Genomic DNA, 5,860 nt, shown 5'->3' with positions numbered 1-5,860 from the left:
TAGCATGGGCCACCACTGTGCCAAATGCAAGTTTTCATCTGGAAAATCTTCTATTTGCGGTCATAGTGGTGGCCCATGCTGACCTTCCTATGGTGTATCTGGAGTTTATCTGGAGAGAGTTCCGGGGGTCAACGCCCCCGCGGCCCGGTCTGTGACCAGGCCTCCTTAGGTCAGTGTCCCAGGATGCGACCCACACCAGTCGACTAACACCCAGGTACCCATTTTACTGATGGGGAACATAGACAACAGGTGGAAAGAAACACGTCCAATGTTTCTACTCTGGCTGGGAATCGAACCCAGACCCTCACCGTGTGAAGCCAGAGCCAGCTGGCCCATTGGCTTACTCGCTGGCCTGGAGTTTCACGACTCACTCGCCGTGAGTTTAACCTCACCCACACCGCGTTTTTCCAAAACACAATTTAATAGTCTGTAATGACCACTACCAAGAGAGGCATTGTCAGCCTCTCCACAGTCAGTTATCTTGAGTTATCCTGGGTTATCAACTCGACGGGGTTAAAATATCATTATTAAATCTTTTTCTGGGCTGGAGTGAGTGTCAACACCGACCCAGCACAAGACTCCTGTCACAGATGAATGGAAGAAGATGCCGAGTTGAAAATTTTATCTGAGGCTTTAAAAACAGATGTCAGGCAGGAGAGTAGCAGCAGCTGTAGGCTCTGGCAAGCATAGGCCTCCTCCTGCAATGCTTCTCTGGTTTTATGTTCCCTTGGGTTCTAGAAAGGGAGAACTGAGATAAAGTTTGTGTGTTAGGGCAACAGCTGGACGTAAACATCAACACAGGTTCGGGGTTTTTGAAGCCAAGACGGTGAGTAATTAACTTAGAAAGGGAATAAAGGTTAATGTTAGTGGAACTAGGAAGCCAGACGACCGGTAAAATATATAGAACCTTGAGTTGCTAGAGTAAACACCTGAGGTGGACAGGTGTGAGAGGTCTCACCTGAGTAAACACCTGAGGTGGATAGGTGTGGCAGCTCTCACCTGAGCAAACACCTGAGGTGGACAGGTGTGGCAGCTCTCACCTGAGTAAACACCAGAGGTGGATAGGTGTGGCAGCTCTCACCTGAGTAAACACCAGAGGTGGATAGGTGTGGCAGCTCTCACCTGAGCAAACACCTGAGGTGGACAGGTGTGGCAGCTCTCACCTGAGTAAACACCAGAGGTGGATAGGTGTGGCAGCTCTCACCTGAGTAAACACCTGAGGTGGATAGGTGTGGCAGCTCTCACCTGAGTAAACACCTGAGGTGGACAGGTGTGGCAGCTCTCACCTGAGTAAACACCTGAGGTGGACAGGTGTGGCAGCTCTCACCTGAGTACACACCTGAGGTGGACAGGTGTGGCAGCTCTCACCTGAGTAAACACCTGAGGTGGAAGCTCTCACCTGAGTAAACACCTGAGAAGGGGCAGGTGTAGGCACACTCACCTACGGCCTATCACCTAGGCCAGGTCTCCCAGCCTATACACAGCCTACACACTGCCTCACACAAACCACAACACTGTCTAGCAACAATAATATATGAGAATAATAGATTAATTTATTTACACAGACGAATAAAGACGTTTATTTACCAAGATAAATTCAATAAGAAATTAAATAATATAAATTTGAATACGTGGTACTAAGCCATAGTTAAGTACACATATGTGTCATGGTTCAGCACACATATGTGTCAGTTAAACACACATATGTGTCACAGTTAAGCACACATATGTGTCACAGTTAAGCACACATATGTGTCACAGTTAAGCACACATATGTGTCACAGTTAAGCACACATATGTGTCACAGTTAAGCACACATATGTGTCACAGTTAAGCACACATATGTGCGTGAAACAAAATTTTTGAGATTGAGAATGACTGCAATAAAAGAAAAATTAGAAAAACACTGGAATAAATTAGAAAAAATGCAGTAGCCAAAATAATTCATAGATTTCTTGTATAAGTGGACCATGGCCAGAAATCATCTCAGCGGAAAACAAGCAGTCAAGGGACATGGGACCAGATACTTGAGGTCAACCTTATCAACCACAACCAGGTGGGTACAACCAGATGAAGACACATGTATACCTCTCAACCACAACTAGAAGGATACACGGGTACACAGATATCACAGCCCGCAGGATCTCAATACAATCTTGTGTCACAATTGCACAGTCAGCACATACAATCAGCCCGCAGATGCAGCATCCACCAGCCTCATCCTCTCTCATCTTCAACTGTCCCACAACATCCTCAGAGTTACGTAAAAATATACTTAATTCACTCTAACATCCATTATTAGTGTTGTTGTTGTTGTTGTTGTTGTTGTTGTTGTTGTTGTTGTTGTTGTTGTTGTTGTTGTTGTTGTTGTTGTTGTTGTTGTTGTTGTTGTTGTTGTTGTTGTTGTTGTTGTTGTTGTTGTTGTTGTTGTTGTTGTTGTTGTTGTTGTTGTTGCTGTTGTTGTTGTTGTTGTTGTTGTTGTTGTTGTTGTTGTTGTTGTTGTTGTTGTTGTTGTTGTTGTTGTTGTTGATGTTCACTAAATATCCTAAATTAAGTCAATTAGAACGAATGAAGAAATTAACTGATGCATTGAGAAAGTGTGGAGATGACGAGAACTCGACTCCAGGATGCTTATCAGGACCCATCCAGTACCCTGGGTACGCCAGTACCCTGGGTCCACCAGTACCCTGGGTCCACCAGTACCCTGAGTCCACCAGTACCCTGAGTCCACCAGTACCCTGAGTCCACCAGTACCCTGGGTCCACCAGTACCCTGGGTCCACCAGTACCCTGGGTCCACCAGTACCCTGGGTCCACCAGTACCCTGGGTCCACCAGTACCCTGGGTCCACCAGTACCCTGAGTCCACCAGTACCCTGAGTCCACCAGTACCCTATACCCACCCAGTATCCTGGACCCACCCAATACCCTGGGTCCACCAGTACACTGGGTACACCAGTACCCTGAGTCCACCAGTACCCTGGGTCCACCAGTACCTTGGGTCCACCAGTACCCTGGGTCCACCAGTACCCTGTGTCCACCAGTACCCTGAGTCCACCAGTACCCTGAGTCCACCATTACCCTGGGTCCACCAGTACCCTGAGTCCACCAGTACCCTGGGTCCACCAGTACCCTGGGTCCACCAGTACCCTGAGTCCACCAGTACCCTGAGTCCACGAGTACCCTGGGTCCACCAGTACCCTGGGTCCACCAGTACCCTGGGTCCACCAGTACCCTGGACCCACCAGTACCCTGGACCCACCAGTGCCCTGGGTCCACCAGTACCCTGGGTCTACCAGTACCCTAGGTTCACCAGTACACTGGGTCAACCAGTATCCTTGGTCTACCAGTACCCGAGGCTCACCTGTACCCTGGGTCCACCAGTACCCTGGGTCTACCAGTACTCGAGGTTCACCAGTACCCTGGGTTCACCAGTACCCTGGGTCCACCGGTACCCTGGGTCTACCAATACCTTAGGTTTACAAGTACCTTGGGTACACCAGTTCACAGGGGTCACCATTACCCTGAGTCTTGGAGTACCCTAGGTTCACAAGTACCTTGGGTCCACCAGTACCCTGGGTCCACCAGTACACTGAGTCTTCCAGTACCCTGGGTTCACCAGTTCTCTGGGTTCACCAGTATCCTGGGCAAACCAGTTCCCTAGGTTCACCAGTACTTTGGGTCGACCAATACCCTGGGTCCACCAGTACCCTGAGTCTACCAGTACCCTAGGTTCACCAGTACCCTGTGTCCACCTGTACCCTGGGTCTATCAGTACCCTGGGTCTACCAGTACCCTAGGGTCACCAGTACCTTGGGTCCTCCAGTACCTTGGGTCCACCAGTACCCTGAGTCTACCAGTACCCTAGGTTCCCAGTTCCCTTGGTTTACCAGAACCCTGGGTCCACCAGTACCCTGGGTCCACCAGTAACCTAGGTTCACCAGTACCCTGGGTCCACTAGTTCCCTGGGTCCACCAGTTCTCTGGGTCTACCAGTACCCTGGGTCCACCAGTACCCTGGGTCCACCAGTACCCTGGATCCACCAGTACCCTAGGTTCACCGGTACCTTGGGCCCACCAGTACCTTGGGTCCACCAGTACCCTGGATCCTCCAGTACCCTGGGTCTACCAGCACCCTGGGTCCGCCAGTACCCTGAGTTCTCCAGTACCTTGGGTCTACCAGTATCCTAGGTTCACCAGTATCTTGGGTTCACCAGTTCCTTGGGTCAACCAGTACTGTGGGTCCACCAGTACCCTGGGTCCACCAGTACCATGGATCCACCAGCACCCTGGGTCTACCAGTACCCTGGATCCACCAGTACCCTGGGTCCAACTGTACCCTGGGTCCACCAGTACCCTGGGTCTACCAGTACCCTAGGTTCATCAGTACCCTGGGTCCACCAGTACCATGGATCCACCAGCACCCTGGGTCTACCAGTACCCTGGATCCACCAGTACCCTGGGTCCAACTGTACCCTGGGTCCACCAGTACCCTGGGTCTACCAGTACCCTAGGTTCATCAGTACCCTGGGTCCACCAGTACCCTGGGTCCACCAGTACCCTGGGTCCACCAGTACCCTGGGTCTACCAGTACCCTGGGTCTACCAGTACCCTAGGTTCACCAGTACGCTGGGTCCACCAGTACCCTAGGTCCACCAGTACCCTAGGTTCACCAGTACCCTGGGTCCACCAGCACCCTGGGTCCACCAGTACCCTGGGTCCACCAGTATCCTAGGTTCACGAGTACCCTGGATCCACCAGTACCCTGGGTCCTCCAGTACTCTGGGTCCACCAGTACCCTGGGTCTACCAGTACCCTAGGTTCACCAGTACACTGGGTCCACCAGTACCCTAGGTTTACCAGTACTCTAGGTTCACCAGTACCCTGGGTCCACCAGTACCCTGTGTCCACCAGTACCCTGGGTCCACCAGTACCCTGGGTCTACCAGTACCCTAGGTTCACCTGTACACTGGGTCCACCAGTACCCTAGGCTCACCAGTACCCTAGGTTCACCAGTACCCTGGGTCCACAAGTACCCTAGGTTCACCAGTACCCTGGGTCCACCAGTACCCTGGGTCCACGAGTACCTTAGGTTCACCAGTACCCTAGGTTCACCAGTACCCTAGGTTCACCAGTACTCTGGGTCCTCCAGTACCCTGGGTCCACCAGTACCCTGGGTCTACCAGTACCCTAGGTTCACCTGTACACTGGGTCCACCAGTATCCTGGGTCTGCCAGTACCCTAGGTTCACCAGTACCCTAGGTTCACCAGTACCCTAGGTTCACCAGTACCCTGCGTCCACCAGTACCCCGGGCTCACACAGCCTGTCTGCTATAGCCAGTCCACTGAGTCCAAACTGTGTTCCTCACAAAATAACTTAACTTATCCAAATGAGAATTCCATATAATATCCATATATATATATATATATATATATATATATATATATATATATATATATATATATATATATATATATATATATATATACATATATATATATATATATATATATATATATATATATATATATATATATGTATGTCGTTCCGAATAGGTAAAATTGGTCAATTGCTAAAAACTCATTTAAAATTATGTCCTTTCTAAAAATTAATGATTTTGTTCCATAAGATCCTTAGGAAACTTACCTGACCTTATTTTAACAAGTGCAATTTAATTTAACCTAATCAAACTAAATATATTTTATATATTTTGTCTCGTTATGTTCAGAATAATTTTTACAAAATTACTACAGACACATTTTTTGTTGCCTTATTCGGCAAGAAGAGAGTTGCTATTTACAAACAATATAACTGTTCATGACTACTTATTCTCGTTACTTGAAAGTAAGAGGTTTGTCTGAG

This window comes from Cherax quadricarinatus, chromosome 61 (assembly GCF_038502225.1).
Source record: "Cherax quadricarinatus isolate ZL_2023a chromosome 61, ASM3850222v1, whole genome shotgun sequence".
Taxonomy (NCBI): Eukaryota; Metazoa; Arthropoda; class Malacostraca; order Decapoda; family Parastacidae; genus Cherax; species Cherax quadricarinatus.
This window is presented reverse-complemented; position numbering follows the sequence as displayed.